Source organism: Oncorhynchus tshawytscha, linkage group LG05 (genome assembly GCF_018296145.1).
Source record: "Oncorhynchus tshawytscha isolate Ot180627B linkage group LG05, Otsh_v2.0, whole genome shotgun sequence".
Classification (NCBI taxonomy): Eukaryota; Metazoa; Chordata; class Actinopteri; order Salmoniformes; family Salmonidae; genus Oncorhynchus; species Oncorhynchus tshawytscha.
In genome coordinates this window covers 14,717,965-14,739,340 of record NC_056433.1, presented here as the reverse complement: position 1 = coordinate 14,739,340, position 21,376 = coordinate 14,717,965, and the positions used below count along the sequence as shown (strand labels likewise).

General features: G+C 42.4%; 1 protein-coding gene across 3 annotated transcripts in view; it reads right to left on the bottom strand.

Moving 5' to 3' along the window:
* Positions 1-21,376, bottom strand: part of LOC112249979 (probable E3 ubiquitin-protein ligase RNF144A-A) — a 52,683-nt gene that overhangs the window by 25,963 nt on the left and 5,344 nt on the right. The window lies entirely within an intron of this gene.

Here is a 21,376-nt window from a genome sequence, read left to right as displayed (position 1 = left end):
ACTACAGCTGTTCAGAACAGTACAGCACAGGCCAGCCTCTACAGGACACTACAGCTGTTCAGAACAGTACAGCACAGACCAGCCTCTACAGAACACTACAGCTGTTCAGAACAGTACAGCACAGACCAGCCTCTACAGGACACTACAACACAGACCAGCCTCTCTCCACTCCATTCGGGTTCCAGAGAGAGGGAGAGAGAGCTTCATTTCAGAGACTTCGTTTCAACCTAGAGTGAGTAAATGTGAGAAGCGTTATGCAAATATACAACACGTTCCTCTCACTTCACACAGAGTAGAGGGAAGTTGTGAATTGATTGACCAGGCACCATGACTGTGTTAAGCCTATAAACGGCCCTACTCTGTACTGTGTGAGAGGGATGCCTCATGGGGAGGGCCAAGCTACTGTGGAACTGGCACCACAGGGATTTATGAAAGCAGAGCCAAGTTCAAACCTCAAACCTCAATGGTCTAAAGTGACTATTTATGAACAAAGATGGAAATGAGTGTTGCTTGCCTTCCACAGAGCCATGCGTCACAACTGTAACTAGACTATACAGCTAGTGAGTCCTCTTTTCTACCCAAAGATGATTCATGTGGATTGGTAGTGTGGAGACAGGGTTGGAGACAGATGGAACTGAAGGACCTCCTGGAGGACTGTGTGTGTGTGTGTGTGGATGACCAACATCACACAGTTGTACCACAGCCAGACCTCCTTCCCCCCCCCCTCCACTCTAATATTAGGAACCTGAGTGAGAGTATGTGACCGTGTCTGAATGTCTGAAACTATAAAAAGGAACATGTTGATGACACATGGGCACATGGCGTATCACATCACAACATTTTCCTCCAAACACAGTACAGATGAGAAAATACGTGTCATATGGATATCACTCCAGACAACATGTCTCACAGTGGGTTCGCCCCAAATGGCACCCTAGTGCATTTTAGTGCAAAATAGTGCACTTGTGGAGAATCTGGTGCCATTTGGGACTCACACTTAGTGTTTCTACTGTATAATAAGCAGCCGGTATGAGAAAATATATATCCAGAAATAAGGTAGATATCATCCTAACTGATGTTGTCACATTAATATACAGAAAGCGAGGGAGGGTTCAGAGCGGGTGGGATGGAGAGAGTCTTTCATTTCGTAACAAACCCATTATGACCATAGACTACCAGGCTGACTCCAGCAGCAATAAAACTGGATATTAAACATATTATGTTCAGCCCATCGCTAATTTACAAATGATTTTATCAACATCGTCATAATCACATGAATGAATGCTGTGTGTACAGATGAAGGCTGCCCTGCCATATAACAGTGAGAATGAATGGGACACAACATTTACAATGAATGGGAACATTTAACAGTGAGAGCCTAAGTCATTGGGTGTGTCACAATTTTATACTCCTGAGCGGTGCAATGGTCTAAGGCACTGCCATACCGTGCTAGAGGTGTCACTATAGACCCTGATTTGATTTGATTTGATTCAATCCTGGGTGCTGCACAATTGGCCCAGTGTTGTCTTGGTTACTGGAGGGTTTGGCTGGGGTAGGCTGTCATTGTAAAAAATAATTTGATCTTAACTGACTTGCCTAGTTAAATAAAGATACAATTAGCAACATATTTAGTGCACTGCCTTTGACCAGATGCCTGGGAATACATTAGGGTGCTATTGGGATATGCAAGGCCTAAACTACTGGCAGAGTAAGGGGGAAAACTCAAGTACAGCACCCTACTTAACTATGACATTTCATTGCCAGGCGAGTTGAAACCAGTGAGCAGAATAGGTCAGTTCAGTTGACTTCTCAGCATGCCTCAGTGCTTGCTCTCTCTGTCTCGGGCTTTCTCTCTGCCGAGTCATTCCATGTCATTTCAGCAAGCCATGAAATTGTTTCTGTAGTTTGAAACATAATTAGCATTCCTGAAACATTTTTTTATTTAATTTGTTCTCTCTCTTAAGCTAATTGTGTGCACCCAAATTGGCCCTTTTAATTTGTAAGATAAACATAATATTCTACAAATATAGTACCCAAAAATCGATTTGGACCAAACTTTTTCCTACCATTGAGTAAGACAAGAAGAATCCAATAACAGGGTCAAAAGACACCCACAGAGCCCCCACACCAATCCCACCCCAACAACCAGTATTCAGTAGCAGTTCTCTGACAGATTATGCCTAAGAGGAGGACAAACTGAATTGCATTCATGGAGGACTGGCTTGAATTGTGAGGATGACCATACAATTTATTTTCAACATGAGCAAAAGTTATTGGTTTTCTACCCAAAGTTGCAAAGAAAAATATATATTTATAAACCAAACATGCAACAATTTCAACGATTTTACTGAGTTACAGTACAAATCAGTCAATTAGACAATCTTGGTCATAGATAGCTTCAAAAAAAAAGGTAGAAGCGTGGATCAGAAAACCAGTCATTATCTGGTGTGACCACCATTTGCCTTGTGCAGCGCGAAACGTCTCCTTCACACAGAGTTGATCAGGCTGTTGATTGTGGCCTGAGGAATGTTCTCCCACTCCTCCTCAATGGATGTGCAAAGTTGCTGAATATTGGTGGGAACTGGAACCCGCTGTTGTATACTTCGATCCAGAGTAGGGCTGTCCCTGACAAAAAACAATCATAGTCGACCAAGAGTCTGTTCTATTGACCAATCGATTTGGTCGAAATGTTTAAATGTGAATTCCTTCATATACTGTATAGACACATCCTATGTGTTTTCATCAAATCAACTATATACACTTAGCTTGTCTGATGCTTAAAGCGAAAGGTTTCCTGAAATAATTAAGACACACAAATGACTAGAGGGAGTCCGACCACAATTGATTTGATTGTGCCGGGCTGGGCTCAGATGTGCTGTGCTGTGTAAAAAGAAGACAGCGAGTGACTGTGTGACTAGCATCCGTTGTTTCTCTCCTCCCTGCTGCAGCGACCAACACAGAACATCAGCAGTGTGTATCGCACTGTCAGTGATGCTGAAGCTGCAAAATAATTACAGCCATTTCTGACTGAATTGTGTAAAGATCTTTGCACCATGGGGCCGTGCATTTTATGCTGAAACATGAGGTGATGGCGGCAGATGAATGGCACGACAATGGGCTATAGGTTCTGATCATGGTATCTTTGTGCATTCAAATTGAAATTGCTAAAATGCAATTGTGTTCGTTGTCGGTAGCTTATGCCTGCCCATACCATAACCCCACTGCCACCAAGGGGCACTCTGTTCACAACGTTGACATCAGCAAACCGCTCGCCCACATGATGCCATACACGCTGTTTGCCATCTGCCTGGTACAGTTGAAACCGGGATTAATCCACAAAGGGCACACTTCTCCAGCGTGTCAGTGGCCATTGACGGTGAGCATTTGCACACTGAAGTCGATTACGACGCCGAACTGCAGACTCTAGTGAGAACAACGAGCACGCTTCCCTGAGATGGTTTCTGACAGTTTGTGTAGAAATTCTTCAGTTTTGCAAACCCACAGTTTCATCAGCTTTCTGGGTGGCTGGTCTCAGACGTTCCCGCAGGAGAAGAAGACTGATGTGGAGGGGCTGACTTGGTTACCCGGTTGGACATACTGCCAAATTCTTTGAAACATTTTTGGAGGCGGCTTATGGGAGACAAATGAACATTTAATGTAATTCTCCGGGAACAGCTCTGGTGGACATTCCTGCAGTCAGCATGCCAATTGCACGCTCCCTCAAAACTTGAGACATCTGTGGCATTGTGTTGTGTGACAAAACTGCACATTTTAGATTGGCCTTTTATTGTCCCCAGCACAAGGTGAACCTGTGTAATGATCATGCTTTTTAATCAGCTTCTTGATATACAACACCTGTCAGGTGGGTGGATAATCTTGGCAAAGGAGAAATTCTCACTAACAGGGATGTAAACAAATTTGTGCACAAAATTTGAGAGAAATAAGCTTTTTATGTGTATGGAAAATTTCTAGGATCTTTTATTTCAGCTCATGAAACATGGGACCAACACTTTACACATTGCATTTATATTTGTGTTCAGTATTAAACACAAAACACCAGCAACATGGATAAAAGGGTGCGGTGGCAGTAGCACGAACAGCGGTATCTAGTGGGCAAAACGTTGTACTTTCACACTCATTTATGGTAAATAATGCAAGGGACTTATTTTAAAAAAACATTCCCAGATTCACAGGGAATACATGAAATAGAATGAAGAAACAATACCCCAAGAAGCAGCTCCATACTACTTGTCAGACATGAACTGATACTGAGAACTGATACTGTACACTGGTTAGTGGGGTGAGATTGGCGTGGGGTGGCTATTGATCCTTTTATTGAATTCCTCATGCCTAATTCATTGTTAGGAAGAATTATGGTCCAAATCGGATATTATGTACTATATTTATTGAAGATTATATGAATCCTATAAATTAAAATACCTTAATAGCAATCAGTTTCTCAGAGATCAAATTATATTTAAACAAAATAATGTTGCAGGAATGCTAACCTTATCTGTTTCTAACTACAGAAATGATTTCAGAACAATATGAGATGGTGGGTGTCGAAATCATCTTTCTTGTGCTTTTTGAGGTGGCTTGACTACCTTCTCTCCCGAGTTGTCTAAGGCACTGCATTTCAGTGCTAGAGGTGTCACTATGGATACCTTGGTTCAAATCCAGGTTGTATCACAACTGGCTGTGATTGGGAGTCTCATAGGGTGGCGCACAATTGGCCCAGTGTCGTCCGGGTTTGGCTGGTGTAGGCTGTCATTGTAAATAAGAATTTGTTCTTAACTGACTTGCCTGGTTATATATATATTTTTAAATCTCTGTCTCTTTACCCTGTGACAGACAGAGAACAGTGAGGTGGGTACTACCTCTCTGACTGACTGGCCATTTGTATAATTGATAGTGACACCCTGTAATTGCACCCCAGCTATGTTTAGGCCAATTAGGATTGTCTACAGGAGTCAATCTCTTGTTATTGCCTCGTCCGAAGCTTGGAAAGAAACACTTCTATCATCACTTACAAAATATGTGTTTTGACATGCAGAAAGGCAAGCCAATATGCTATAATGGCTGGCTATTAGTTGATCACTCATATTTTTTTGTGATGGACTGTATGGAAATTGACAATTTTAGTTGTTTGTTCTCATTGATTTAATGGACGACTGTGAGTCAGAAATGGGGATTGATTCCTCTCTCTGCATGGTAGACCAGACCAGCTTGTTACCAGCCCATCTCCTGCTTTAACCACCCATCTGGACAAGTGGCTCAGAGCAACATCCCTGTGCTGCTAGCCCTAGGAGAACACTGCTGATAAATAGATCAACTAGATAGGCTTCATTCTAGATATGCATAATGCTATAATCTATTTTGATTGTAAATTCTATACTTGACAATACAAAGACTGGATTTATATAATCTGAGGCTGAATCTGTTAGTTAAAAACCACTCTTAAAGAGTGGTACATCCATTTGGACTTTTAAATTAATTCTAAATTGAAGAAAATAATTGATAAATGCCTCATGAGTTTAATTCCAGCCCCATCCCCTCCCCTGTTTAACAAAAAAGTGGCAAGGAGACAACTTTGTTGTTTTTAGAATCCCAGATTTCCCCTTTAACTCAACAACTGTAGTGGAAAATCAATATTGTAAGCATTTCTCCAGTCAGTCAGGCAGTCAGTCAGTGTTGATCTCCGTCAAAAGCACCTGTCTTCTGAATCTAAATGAACTGACAGCTTTCATTTCAGTCCCGACAAGCATATACTGTAGCTACATAATGTCGGTATCAAGGGCTTACGTAAACTATTTTTATATATAATCCATCTAGGTTAAACAAAGCAACAGTAAACATATCCTCCCCCACAAAATGTAATGGATTATTTGATGGAATAGATGTTTAGTAGTGCTTAGGTTGTTACGAGTGTACTGATAAGTATGATACTTTGAAAAAACACTATATCAGTGTTGTGCCTGTTGTTCACACGCGTATCTGCCCTCTCATTGGATAGAATGGCTAGAATGATCTAGACCAGGGGTGTCAAACTCATTCCATGGAGGGCCTAGTGTCTGCAGTTTAATTTTTTAAAATTTATTTCAATTAAGTCCTAGACAACCAGGTGTTGGGAGTTCCTTACTAATTAGTGATCTTAATTAATCAATCAAGTACAAGGGAGGAGCGAAAACCCGCAGACACTTGGCCCTCCGTGGAATGAGTTTGAGAGAGAATGAAAAGACTGTTACCCAGGCTAACTGCTATCTATTTTTTACTTTATTTTTTCATTGTTAGAGCAGCCACTATAATGGATAATCTGTGGTAACACAATAACTGAAATGTCTTAGTCACACGCGATATCTCAATTGGCCCAAGAGGGGCGCTGCATCATTCATGGGAGACTGTTTACTGTTTCCTTGTTTTCCCTTGATGATGATGACCGGGACCTGCTAGTAGTAGTTTGGTGCACTGTGCTTAAAATGTTCGGTTAGGGATTTTTTCTTAACGTTAATTAAGTATCCCAATGTTGCTTAATGGCTCACTTGCCCTTGTTTGACCTGTAAACCACAGGTTTCTACAAAGGGATCCATCACGGGTATATTTAGGATTCTGACACAACTGAGGAAAAGTGGATCAATCTCTTTATATCGTTTTCTGGAGACTAGAGATTGTTCATTGTTAAAGGGCATGCATGCATGCTATATAAAACGTTCATTTTCGAATAAAGTTAAACACCATGGGAGTGATCTCAAGGCCCTTTCGCAGCACACGAAGTGACAAGGTCTTTGTTTTCCTTAGCAGAAGTCCACAGAGATCGGAGAGAATCTCTGGCTTCTGAATCTAACTCTAGCCGGTCAGAAAAGTGAAATGTAGGTCTCCTAAATTAGTGTCTATAATTGGATTAGAACAAGGAAAAGCACACAGCTTCCAAAGAGGAGAGGAAGGTGTGTGCCTTGTGTCTGGAAGAACAGTCTTTAAGGAAGATAAGCGCGTGCGCAAGAGAGAGAGCGAGAGAGAGCGAGAGAGCGAGAGAGAGCGAGAAAGAGAGAGAAAGAGAGCGAGAGAGAGAAAGAGAGAGAGCGAGAGAGAGAAAGAGAGAGTAATCCACTTTGCTTGACCAGCAGAAATCAACAAAGGAAAGTAATGGTCTGTTCCACAGGGGAAAAGAAGCAGTACTGAGACAATTCTTACAGTAGAACAAGATGATCTCTGAGATCCAACCTCCTGTCAAATGTATGACCATATTATTGACACATATTTCCCTCAGATTACTAACCCACAAAGAATTAGAAAATAAATCCAATTTTGATAAACTCGCATATCTATTGGGTGAAATACCAGTGTGCAATCACAACAGCAAGATGTGTGACTTGTTGCCACAAAAAAAGGGCAACCAGTGAAGAACAAACACCAATGTAAATTCAACCCACATTTACACTTATTTATTTTCCCTTTTGTACTTTAATTATTTGTACATCGATACAACACTGTATATATACATTTGAAATGTCTTTATTCTTTTGGAACTATTGTGAGTGTAATGTTGACCTTTCATTTTTGTATTGTTTATTTCACTTTTGTTTATTATCTATTTCACTTGCTTTGGCAACGTAAACATATTAATATTAAACATATGTAATATTAAAGAAGTCTCAAGGTATTGCTCACCTGAGGTAGAGTACCTTATGATAAGTTGTTGACCACACTATCTACCAAGAGAGTTCTCATATGTATTATACCCACCACAAAAGTGAAGCTGGCACAAAGACAGCTCTCAAACAACACTATAAGGCCATAAGCAAAGAAGAAAATGCTCACCCAGAAGTGGCGCTCCTAGTGGCCGGGGACTTTAATGCAGGCAAACTTAACCTCTCTGCGCACCAAACCCGTTAGCGGGATGAAATTCGACAACATACGGTAATCACTACATAAATAGTCATATTAAACATTCATGAAAATACAAGTGTCTCACATGTTTCGAAAGCCTAGAATCTTGCTAATCCAACTGCGTTGTCAGATTTAAAACATGATTTACTGCGAAAGAATACGGTGCAATTATCTGAGGATAGAGCCCCATAAAAAACAACTATTTCAACCAGCACAGGCATAACAAAATCACAAACTGCAATAAAATAAATGGTTTACCTTTGACGATCTTCCTCTGTTTGCAATCCCAATGCACATTGTTACACAATGAATGGTCTTTTGTTAGATAAAATCCATTTTTATAGCCGAACACGAAACATTTTGTGAACCGCTTGTGTCGTGAATTCCGTCTTATTCCATTTTCGACGACACATTCGACGTAAATACACACACCAAACGTGACTTTTCCATTCATGTTTGGTTTCATTTCAATCAACTGGTTTGTTTGTAACACAACCAAACCTGATGGATCATTTCGCGGTACATATTGACTGAAAGAAACCGATTTGAAGACATCATTGTGCACGAATGATATGACCGCTGTTTCGTTGATTGACTGTATTTTAACCCAATGACCACTGATCGTCTTGAAATCTAGCTGGGTAGATAGCCAATGAGCTGAGGTAAACGGCAATATGTAATGTTTATGTGTTGGAAGACCAACCCATGTAGTAAACTCCGGCGTAAAGAGGGTCATTCACCATTGGCGATTCATACCGGAAGGAGCCATGCATGTTACGCACAGCACTGTTTTGGTAAAGCGCATCTTCAGCTGTTTATATATCAATCAGTATGGCGACTAAGTCAGGGAAAGCTAAATCTAAGTCTAGATATACAGATGTACACACAATTTTAGAAGAAATTGATCGGGAAAGTGAGACAGATATTGTTGGAGGACGATTAATTTAGCGATTCCCAAATGGAGGAATATATTTTGAATGGAGAGGACATTGTTTTGGACTGGAAGAAATCTTTCTTCCAGTCCACTTTTTTCCCTCACTGTAATAGGCGGTGTCAGAGGAAAGCCCATAAAATTGTCAGAGACTCCAGTCACCCAAGTTATAGACTGTTTTCTCTGCTACCGCACGCCAAACGGTACCGGAGTGCCAAGTCTAGGAACAAAAGGCTCCTCAACAGCTTCTACCCCCAAGCCATTAGACTGCTGAACAATTCATAAAAATCGCCACCGGACAATTTACATTGACTCCCCCCTTGTACACTGCTGCTACTCGCTGTTTGTTTGTTACCTATGCATAGCCACTTCGCCCCCACCTACATGTACAGATTACATCAACTAGCCTGTACCCCTGCACACTGACTCGGTACCGGTGCCCCCTGTATATAGCCTAGTTATTGTTATTCTTATTGTGTTACTTTTTATTATTACTTTTTATTTTAGCTTACTTGGTAAATAATTTCTTCTTCTTGAACTGCACTGTTGGTTAAGGGCTTGTAAGTAAGCATTTCACGGTAAAGTCTGCACTTGTTGTATTTGGCGCATGTGGAAAATAAAGTTTGATTTGATTTAATATGATATGTTTCCCATGCCAATAAAGCCACTTAAATTGAATCGAAATTGAATTGAGACAGAGAATGAACTCATCTGATCTACACCAGTCAGAATGAACACATCTGACCTACACCAGTCAGAATGAACATGTCTGATCTACACCAGTCAGAATGAACATGTCTGACCTACACCAGTCAGAATAAACACAACTGACCTACACCAATCAGAATAAACACATCTGACCTACACCAGTCAGAATGAACACATCTGACCTACACCAGTCAGAATGAACATGTCTGATCTACACCAGGCAGAATGAACATGTCTGACCTACACCAGTCAGAATAAACACAACTGACCTACACCAATCAGAATAAACACATCTGACCTACACCAGTCAGAATAAACACATCTGACCTACACCAGTCAGAATGAACACATCTGACCTACACCAGTCAGAATGAACACATCTGACCTACACCAGTCAGAATGAACACATCTGACCTACACCAGTCAGAATGAACACATCTGACCTACACCAGTCAGAATGAACATGTCTGATCTACACCAGGCAGAATGAACATGTCTGACCTACACCAGTCAGAATAAACACATCTGACCTACACCAGTCAGAAGACATCTGAACACAGTCAGAATAAACACATCTGACCTACACCAGTCAGAATAAACACATCTGACCTACACCAGTCAGAATGAACACATCTGACCTACACCAGTGACCTACACCAGTCAGAATGAACACATCTGACCTACACCAGTCAGAATGAACACATCTGACCTACACCAGTCAGAATGAACACATCTGACCTACACCAGTCAGAATGAACACATCTGACCTACACCAGTCAGAATGAACACATCAGAATGAACACACCTGACCTACACCAGTCAGAATGAACACATCTGACCTACACCAGTCAGAATGAACACATCTGACCTACACCAGTCAGAATGAACACATCTGACCTACACCAGTCAGAAGAACACATGAACACAGAATGAACACATCTGACCTACACCAGTCAGAATGAACACATCTGACCTACACCAGGCAGAATGAACACATCTGACCTACACCAGTCAGAATGAACACATCTGACCTACACCAGTCAGAATAAACACATCTGACCTACACCAGTCAGAATAAAAAACACAACCTGACCTACACCAATCAGAATAAACACATCTGACCTACACCAGTCAGAATAAACACATCTGACCTACACCAGTCAGAATGAACACATCTGACCTACACCAGTCAGAATGAACACATCTGACCTACACCAGTCAGAATGAACACATCTGACCTACACCAGTCAGAATAAACACATCTGACCTACACCAATCAGAATAAACACATCTGACCTACACCAGTCAGAATGAACACATCTGAACACCATCAGAATGAACACATCTGACCTACACCAGTCAGAATGAACACATCTGACCTACACCAGTCAGAATGAACACATCTGACCTACACCAGTCAGAATGAACACATCTGACCTACACCAGTCAGAATAAACACATCTGACCTACACCAGTCAGAATGAACACATCTGACCTACACCAGGCAGAATGAACACATCTGACCTACACCAGTCAGAATAAACACATCTGACCTACACCAGTCAGAATAAACACATCTGACCTACACCAGTCAGAATAAACACATCTGACCTACACCAGTCAGAATAAACACATCTGACCTACACCAGTCAGAATGAACACATCTGACCTACACCAGTCAGAATGAACACATCTGACCTACACCAGTCAGAATGAACACATCTGACCTACACCAGTCAGAATGAACACATCTGACCTACACCAGTCAGAATGAACACATCTGACCTACACCAGTCAGAATGAACACATCTGACCTACACCAGTCAGAATAAACACATCTGACCTACACCAGTCAGAATGAACACATCTGACCTACACCAGTCAGAATGAACACATCTGACCTACACCAGTCAGAATAAACACATCTGACCTACACCAGTCAGAATGAACACATCTGACCTACACCAGTCAGAATGAACACATCTGACCTACACCAGGCAGAATGAACACATCTGACCTACACCAGTCAGAATGAACACATCTGACCTACACCAGTCAGAATGAACACATCTGACCTACACCACACCACACCAGTCAGAATGAACACATCTGACCTACACCAGTCAGAATGAACACATCTGACCTACACCAGTCAGAATGAACACATCTGACCTACACCAGTCAGAATGAACACATCTGACCTACACCAGGCAGAATGAACACATCTGACCTACACCAGGCAGAATGAACACATCTGACCTACACCAGTCAGAATAAACACATCTGACCTACACCAGTCAGAATGAACACATCTGACCTACACCAGTCAGAATGAACACATCTGACCTACACCAGTCAGAATGAACACATCTGACCTACACCAGTCAGAATGAACACATCTGACCTACACCAGTCAGAATAAACACATCTGACCTACACCAGTCAGAATGAACACATCTGACCTACACCAGGCAGAATCAGAACACATCTGACCTACACCAGGCAGAATGAACACATCTGACCTACACCAGTCAGAATGAACACATCTGACCTACACCAGTCAGAATGAACACATCTGACCTACACCAATCAGAATGAACACATCTGACCTACACCAGTCAGAATGAACACATCTGACCTACACCAGTCAGAATGAACACATCTGACCTACACCAGTCAGAATGAACACATCTGACCTACACCAGTCAGAATGAACACATCTGACCTACACCAGTCAGAATGAACACTTCTGACCTACACCAGTCAGAATGAACACATCTGACCTACACCAGTCAGAATGAACACATCTGACCTACACCAGTCAGAATGACCAAGCTAGCTACCGCTCTAACCCTTTGCAACAACATCCCTTGAGAAAGGCAGCAGCTGAAATGTCAGGGACAGCTGAACTATATTTAATTCAATAAACGTAAAGACTAACAAAATGTATGATAAGTATTTCATATTTGTTGTGTGTGCACTGTCTTTCTGCATCAGGAGTGTCAAACAAATGTTGCCTACGGACCGCATTCGCTCTTCACCGAGGTCTGGAGGCCCAAACTGAAAATGTGCTATATTCCCTCGCTGTCAAAATGAACAAAAAATAGCCCTCTATCCATTGTTTTTGGAATTTTAGTCCCTCCCTGACAATTCAGCTTTCGTTTCGATGATTCTTAGCAACATGGAAAGAGTGAAGAGACTACTGTATAAAAATGTAGGTCCAATATCATTTCTACACAGTTTCGATTTGGTTTTAGTCATTTCAATGTTGACTGAGGTTGCTTTTCCACCCGCAGGCTTTGAGTTTGACACGTGCTCTACATTAACCCTCTTCAATAGGGAAAGACTGGGAACTCAGTGGAATAACCAGGAAAGACTAGAGGAGAACTCTGTCTCCTAGTAACAGTCCACTTATATATAATATATGCCATTTAGGAGACACTATTATCCAAAGAGACTTACAGTCATTAATTTTACATAAGGTCGGTCACTGGAATCAAACCCACTATCCTGGTGTTGCAAGCATCATGTTCTACCAACTGAGCTACAGAGGACCAAAGTCAACTAGCGAAATAACCAATACCCATCTCTATGTCTCGAGGCTGTCCAAGGTGGAGTCTTACTAGCCTACAGCAAGACTCCATGGACTTATTGCTGAGTACAGACTAAGTGCACAATGTAAGCTACATAGATACAAATACCAGAGGCAATTCATGAGAGATCATTTGAATTATAAAAGGTGTTCTCATCTCTTCTCTTGAGACTGCGGGCAAATTGACTTTGCGGATGCTCTTTTGCCTTTTCAGAGTCCAACCCAAGTACAGTCAAGTGAGATCTCTCCCCTTGTGAATCACTAAAACACTGCAGAGCGTGAGTCATTTCTCCTCAATCAAGAAAAAAGTTCAGCTAAAGTTCAAACCTTTTGTACAGTAACACAACACATCTCCTCTAGTGGCTCTTACATAAAGGGAACAGAAACCTCAGACTGTGGTATTTCACTTGATAAGGCCAATGGTGAGACGTCCAGCACCAAGAAAATAACAAAACTAGTTCAGGTTAATGAAACAGCAAACTAGAATACAATTCGGTGATCAGGTAGTCGGTTAATAGTTCCTCTCTAGCTTGTACCTGGCTTCTGAGAGAGATAGAAAAATAGAGCGAAAGCAAGAAAGAGGAAAGATAGAGAGACACTGAAAGAGAGAGTCGTCAAAATAGAGAGAGAGCGAGATAAAAAATATTGTTATTTGTTCCTAAACAGAATACCTGACCACTGTGACTGACCTAAAGCCAGTGTCTGCACAAAGACTAGGGTTTTTGGTTAAATAGTCAGTTAGATGGGTATATTAATTAGACTAGGGCTGGGGAGGGTCCATTTTGTGTTGGTTGTCCTTCACATTATCAAGGTACACTATGTACAGGCTTTTGTCACAGTCTAATTGGTACTTTAGTTGAGTTTATCATGGCTAGTAATGTGGACAAGTTGAAGCACATTTGGAACAGTGCACTAAAGAGCAGATGGCACAGATTGCTGAGCACTACAATATTGAATTAGATCGTAAGCAATTGAAAAACAATATGAAGGCCAATCTAAAAGCCAAACTAGTTGAGGAAGGAATCCTAACTGTTCGAGAGCCACAGTTTGTTACTCCAGTTGTGTCACCAGGTGTCACTGGTTTAAGTTTTGAGCAATGAGTTAATGCTGCAACTAGAAAAATAGCAGATTAAACAAACTGAGTTGGCAAAATGACAGAACAGTATAAACTAGACCTAATCAGAGAGGGTAAACTTAGACACGAGTCATCAGTTTTGCCAGTAACAAACTATCCAACTGAGAACGTAAGAAATGTGCATTTACTTCCTAAGTTTAATGAAAAGGACCAAGAAACATGTTTCTCTCTCTTTGAGCGAGTAGCAGAATCTAGAGATTGGTCTGATGCAAATCGTACTTTACTGCTACAGTGTGTGTTAACTGGTGAAGCTCAAGAGGCCTGTTCAGGGTTAAGTATAGCAGATTCAGGTCTATGAAACGGTGAAAAATTAGTTGTTAAAAGCCTACGAATCGATCCCTGAGGCTTATAAGCAGCGTTTTCAAATTGGAAGAGAGGTGACAAGCAAACCTACGTACCTAGAGCGTAGAGCGTGTCACAAACCTAGAGCGTGTCACAATTTATATTAGTGAGCACAAGGTGAAAAGTCTGTGTGGCAGCAGTTCAATCAGATGAGTATGTCTTGACCCATAAAAGCTTTTTTGTGGATCCTGGTCATCATTCTGAAACTGCCCGTACTAGAGTACTGCTACCCTCACCAAAAGTTTTCAAGGTTTGGAGCAGATCAATGCTTTAAGGTTGATTGTGGCATATGAGGTAGAAATTATCTAAACAGAGTATGTAACTACTGTCACGGTAAGGGACACTGCAAAAATGAATGTCCTGTCCTTAAAGCAAAAGCAAAAAATTCTGGTGGCAAGTCAAAAGTACAGTTTTTTGGCCTAGCTATATCACTTAGTCCAAGTACTGTATCTCAGCTTGAGAAGCATGCATATCCATTTGGAAAAGCCAGTGCTTCTGACTATGCTGCATACATTTCTGAGGGATATATCTTCCTGGTAGGTCGGGATGAGAAAGTGCAAGTCAAAATCTTGCGAGACACAGGCTCTGTGGAATAATTTGTTTGTGAGTCAGATACAGGTGATTCTATACTCATTTGTGGGATGGGGTTGTTTGTTTTTCCTGTGCCTGTGCATACATTGAAACTTGACTCAGATCTTGTGAAAGGTTTGTGTTGGTGCATCCTCATTTACCAGTTCAGGTTATTGGTCTCATTCTTGGTAACCAGTTAGCTGGTGTAGAGGTCTGGGTTGGGGTGCCACCACCTTGTGGTTACACAGCAAACCCCTGTTCTCCCTGCCCCTGAGGAGTCAGACCCCTGTTCTCCCTGCTCCTGAGGAGTCAGACCCCTGTTCTCCCTGCTCCTGAGGAGTCAGACCCCTGTTCTCCCTGCTCCTGAGGAGTCAGACCCCTGTTCTCCCTGCTCCTGAGGAGTCAGACCCCTGTTCTCCCTGCTCCTGAGGAGTCAGACCCCTGTCCTCCCTGCTCCTGAGGAGTCAGACCCCTGTTCTCCCTGCTCCTGAGGAGTCAGACCCCGGTTCTCCCTGCTCCTGTGGAGTCCAACCCCTGTTCTCCCTGCTAGTGAGGAGTAAGAACTCTCCAGATAGTCCTGTTATCTATCCAGCTTGTGCAGTGACACGTGCCATGAGCCGTGAGGTGTCAGCAACTGAATATAATTCTGTCTGTTACAGAACCGTTTGACCAGCCTTTGCCTGCACATCTCCATCTGTTTCTTGTGATGATTTGTTGAAGGAACAGCAGGATGACCCATCTTTGAAGGAACTGTTAGCCAGAAGTTGTCAGGAGAGTACAGGATTTAGTCCAAATTATTTGTTTTTTGGACATGCGGCACGTGGCCCTCTGGCTGTGTTGCAGGACAGCTGCGGAACAATAGAGCCACCACTAAATGGAAGCAGTCTTGGAGTGTGGAGTCAGCTTGGTCGGACCAGCGTTGGACAGACCTCAGCGTGGGAGCCTCAGCGTGGGAGCCTCTTGTTTTAGTTTCTGTCTGTAGGCAGGGATCAACAAAATGGAGTCGTGGTCAGCTTTTCCGAAAGGGGGGCGGGGCAGGGCCTTATATGTGTCGCGGAAGTTAGAGTAACAATGATCCAAGGTCTTTCCACCCCTGGTTGCGCAATCGATATGCTGATAAAATTTAGGGAGTCTTGTTTTCAGATTAGCCTTGTTAAAATCCCCAGCTACAATGAATGCAGCCTCCGGATAAATGGTTTCCAGTTTGCAAAGAGTTAAATAAAGTTTGTTCAGAGCCATCGATGTGTCTGCTTGGGGGGGGGGATATATACGGCTGTGATTATAATTGAAGAGAATTCTCTTGGTAGATAATGCGGTCTACATTTGATTGTGAGGAATTCTAAATCAGGTGAACAGAAGGATTTGAGTTCCTGTATGTTTCTTTCATCACACCATGTCTCGTTAGCCATAAGGCATACGCCCCGCCCCTCTACTTACCAGAAAGATGTTTGTTTCTGTCGGCGCGATGCGTGGAGAAACCCACTGGCTGCACCGCCTCGGATAGCGTCTCTCCAGTGAGCCATGTTTCCGTGAAGCAAAGAACGTTACAGTCTCTGATGTCCCTCTGGAATGCTACCCTTGCTCGGATTTCATCAACCTTGTTGTCAAGAGACTGGACATTGGCAAGAAGAATGCTAGGGAGTGGTGCACGGTGTGCCCGTGTCCGGAGTCTGACCAGAAGACCGCCTCGTTTCCCTCTTTTTCGGAGTCGTTTTTTTGGGTCGCTGCATGGGATCCACTCCGTTGTCCTGTTTGTAAGGCAGAACACAGGATCCGCGTCGCGAAAAACATATTCTTGGTCGTACTGATGGTGAGTTGACGCTGATCTTATATTCAGTAGTTCTTCTCGACTGTATGTAATGAAACCTAAGATGACCTGGGGTACTAATGTAAGAAATAACACGTAAAAAAACAAAAAACTGCATAGTTTCCTAGGAACGCGAGGCGGCCATCTCTGTCGGCGCCGGAAGTTGAAAATAACCTCACACTCAACGTCAACAAAACTAAGGAGATGATTGTGGACTTCAGGAAACAGCAGAGGGAACACCCCCCTATCCACATCGATGGAACAGTAGTGGAGAGGGTAGCAAATTTTAAGTTCCTCTGCATACACATCACAGACAAACTGATTTGGTCCACTCACACAGACAGCATCGTGAAGAAGGCGCAGCAGCGCCTCTTCAACCTCAGGAGGCTGAAGAAATTCGGCTTGTCACCAAAAGCACTCACAAACTTCTACAGATGCACAATCGAGAGCATCCTGGCGGGCTGTATCACCGCCTGGTACGGCAACTGCTCCGCCCTCAACCGTAAGGCTCTCCAGAGGGTAGTGAGGTCTGCACAACGCATCACCGGGGGCAAACTACCTGCCCTCCAGGACACCTACACCACCCGATGTTACAGGAAGGCAATAAAGATCATCAAGGACATCAACCACCCAAGCCACTGCCTGTTCACCCCGCTATCATCCAGAAGGTGAGGTCAGTACAGGTGCATCAAAGCTGGGACCGAGAGACTGAAAAACAGCTTCTATCTCAAGGCCATCAGACTGTTAAACAGCCACCACTAACATTGAGTGGCTGCTGCCAACACACTGACACTGACACTGACTCAACTCCAGCCACTTTAATAATGGGAATTGATGGGAAATGATGTAAATATATCACTAGCCACTTTAAACAATGCTACCTTATAAAATGTTACTTACCCTACATTATTCATCTCATATGCATACGTATATACTGTACTCTATATCATCGACTGCATCCTTATGTAATACATGTATCACTAGCCACTTTAACTATGCCACTTTGTTTACATACTCATCTCATATGTATATACTGTACTCGATACCATCTACTGTATCTTGCCTATGCTGCTCTGTACCATCACTCATTCATATATCCTTATGTACATATTCTTTATCCCCTTACACTGTGTATAAGACAGTAGTTTTGGAATTGTTAGTTAGATTACTTGTTGGTTATTACTGCATTGTCGGAACTAGAAGCACAAGCATTTCGCTACACTCGCATTAACATCTGCTAACCATGTGTATGTGACAAATAACATTTGATTTGATTTGATTTGAAATGTGCTTGATTATGTCAATGGTTTTTGTAATAGACTGCCGTCTACTAGTGAAATTGAAAAAGACAAACTGCAAATTACACAAGTAAAGATGAAGAATATTTATGACTGTCGGTCTGAACATAGACAATTTAGCCCTGGCGACGAGGTTTTTAGCTCTGTTACCTATTGTAGGTTCTCCTTTTCAGGCTAATTTCACGGGTCCTTTCATGGTGGTGCGCAAAGTGTCTGAACAGAACTTTAGTTTGCATAATACACCTGCAACATTCCAGCACTTCATGAACCGTGTTGTCTCTGGTCTGGGTGGATGTGCATGCTGGCTTCCACCACCTTTTGTTTTTTTGGTCTGTTCTCACCATACAACATTTTTGTATTTATTATTTAGTTGAAATGTGTTCCTTTTTACATTTAAGTAATGTGTGGTCTCCCCTTTTGTTGTGGCCACTGGAGCTGCTTCTTCTTGTGTTTAGCTGATAGGAGTAGAACCCTGTGTGTTTGTCTGCTGCAATAGCCCATCCGTGACAAGGACCGGGGAGTTCTGCATTCCCAGATGCCGTTCTGCACACCACTGTTGTAATGCACTGTTATTTGCCTGTTTGTGGCCCGCCTGTTAGTTTGCAGGTTTCTTGCCATTCTCCTTCAACCTCTCTCATCAATAAGCTGTTTTTGCCCACAGGACTGCTGCTGACGGGATGTTTTTTGTTTGTTGCACTATTCTCTGTAAACCGTAGACTCTGTCGTACGTGAAAAGCCCAGGAGGCAGGTCGTTTCTGAGATACTGGAACCGCCGCACCGGGCACCGATGATCATACCCCGTTAGTCACTTAGGTCACTTGTTTTTGCCCATTCTAACGTTCAATCGAACAGTAACTGAATGCCTCGATGCCTGCTTAATATAGCAAGCCACGTCCACGTGACTCACTGTCTGTAGGAGCGAATCATTTTTGTGAACAGGGTGGTGTACCTACTATGTTTCTCATGCCAATAAAGCCTTTTGAATTGAAGAAATTATAGAGGGACATACAGGGACAGAGAAACAAAAAGAGAATGCAAGGGAGATAGAGAAATATGGAGAGAGACTTATGGGGAGAGAGAAAGAGCGAGCGAGAGGAAAAGATGGAGTGAGAGAGAAAGAGACAGATGGAGAAAAAAGTGCGCGAGAGAGAGAGGTTACATTGATTACATCACCTGCCCTCCCTACACCAGGAACAGCACTGCTCCATCTGCTCTGCCTTGGTACAATACACACTACTACTGTACTGCATGCTAGGGAGAGGGGGAAATAGAGAGGGAGGAGAGAGCAAGCTGAAACATTAAATTGAGAACACAATACTAGAGGAAACGAGAAAGGGAGTGGAGGGAAAAGGGAGAGGTACAGTTAAGAAACACAGTACAGTATGTGTTTATAATACATTGACGTGAGCCAGTGAGTTAGTAGTGAGTGACAGGCTGGCCCCAGGATGAGAGGAGAGGCAGTGGTATAGGGGTTACGTCCCAAATGGCACCCTATTCCCTATTTAGTGCACTACTTTTGACCAATACCAATATCAAATCAAATCAAATCAAATTTGCAATATGCAATAGGTGTCTGGTCAAAAGTAGTACACTATATAAGGAATAGGGTGCCATTCTGGACACACAGAAAATTTGTTCAGTTCACAAGATGAAATATGACTGTTCCTCCCTTTGTGCTCAGTGCTCAGCCTATATTTCTAAACAAACATGCTCTTCTCATCTAAAATGTATTCTTCTCCAGTACTGTTTACAATGAAGTGATAACATTAGAAAGGGATTCATTCCTATTCTATCCTTTCCAAGATTATAGCCCAGCCCCAAACATAGTCTGAATCCCAAATGGCACCCTATATTCCCTATATAGTGCACTACTTTTGACCAGAACCCTATTGCCAAAAGTTGTGCACTAAATAGTGAATAGGATGCAATTTGGGACGCCACCGTAGCCTTCTACTGAGTCCTGGACCCGGGAGCCAAGGAAAGGAAGTGACAGCAGCCTGAGGAAACCGCAGCATTTCCTGTTGTTGGCACGAGACACAACTGGCACCCTGCCTGCTGAATCCTAAAGGCCCCATTCACACAGGCAGGATATAGGCATGCTGGGGGGGGGGCATACAATGGTGAGGCTACTAGGAGAGCTGAAAGACAAGTTCACTTAAATTCACAGTATTTAGAGATTGGAATTGGGAAGGGGATAGGGAAATGCCTTAATATAACCCTATACAGATACCCCTTTCAGGAATCAATAGCAGTGGTGTAGCATTAGTCTGTACAGTAAACACAAACATATGCATGTACAGTATATACATGAGTACATGCATGTCTATGATCAATAGATACTCCATATACTACTGCCACATTAGTGATGAGCCTCTATCAGATGGAATGTCATTTCATGTGAATGACATGATCCACTTAGCTAGCTGGACACAAACACTTACCAGATTAGATGAATGCTTGGTTGGGGATCAAGGGGGATTAGTGATCACCAGATTAGACGAATGCTTGGTTGGGGATCAAGGGGGATTAGTGATCACCAGATTAGATTAATGCTTGGTTGGGGATCAAGGGGGATTAGTGATCACTTACAATCCCCAACAATTTGTGTTTTCTCAAGGTGCCTAATCAAATCAGAAGAATATAGGCTATGTCCTATAGCGGTGTTTGTTATGGTGAAGCAAGCAGGTGACTCAACGTCTTCCTGTCTGGTTACTGCTAGAGATGGAAGAGGCCACACACCATGGAATGAAAATGTATATTTGAACTAAATCCCTTTTATGGCCATTGGATAATGAGGACACAGTGTTTTATGGCCATTGGATAATGAGGACACAGTGTTTTATGGCCATTGGATAATGAGGACACAGTGTTTTATGGCCATTGGATAATGAGGACACAGTGTTTTATGGCCATTGGATAATGAGGACACAGTGTTTTATGGCCAAACAAAGGTTTTTAAACACTCTGACTATAAAGGGATGCAATGTTTTCACTACCTTTACATGGAGAATGGTTTAGTGTATTTCATCACTGAATGCAGATTGAACAGTGAGCTAAGCCTTTGCTATCAGTGTATATAAATGTAGCCTACTGTCAGACAAAAGTTTGC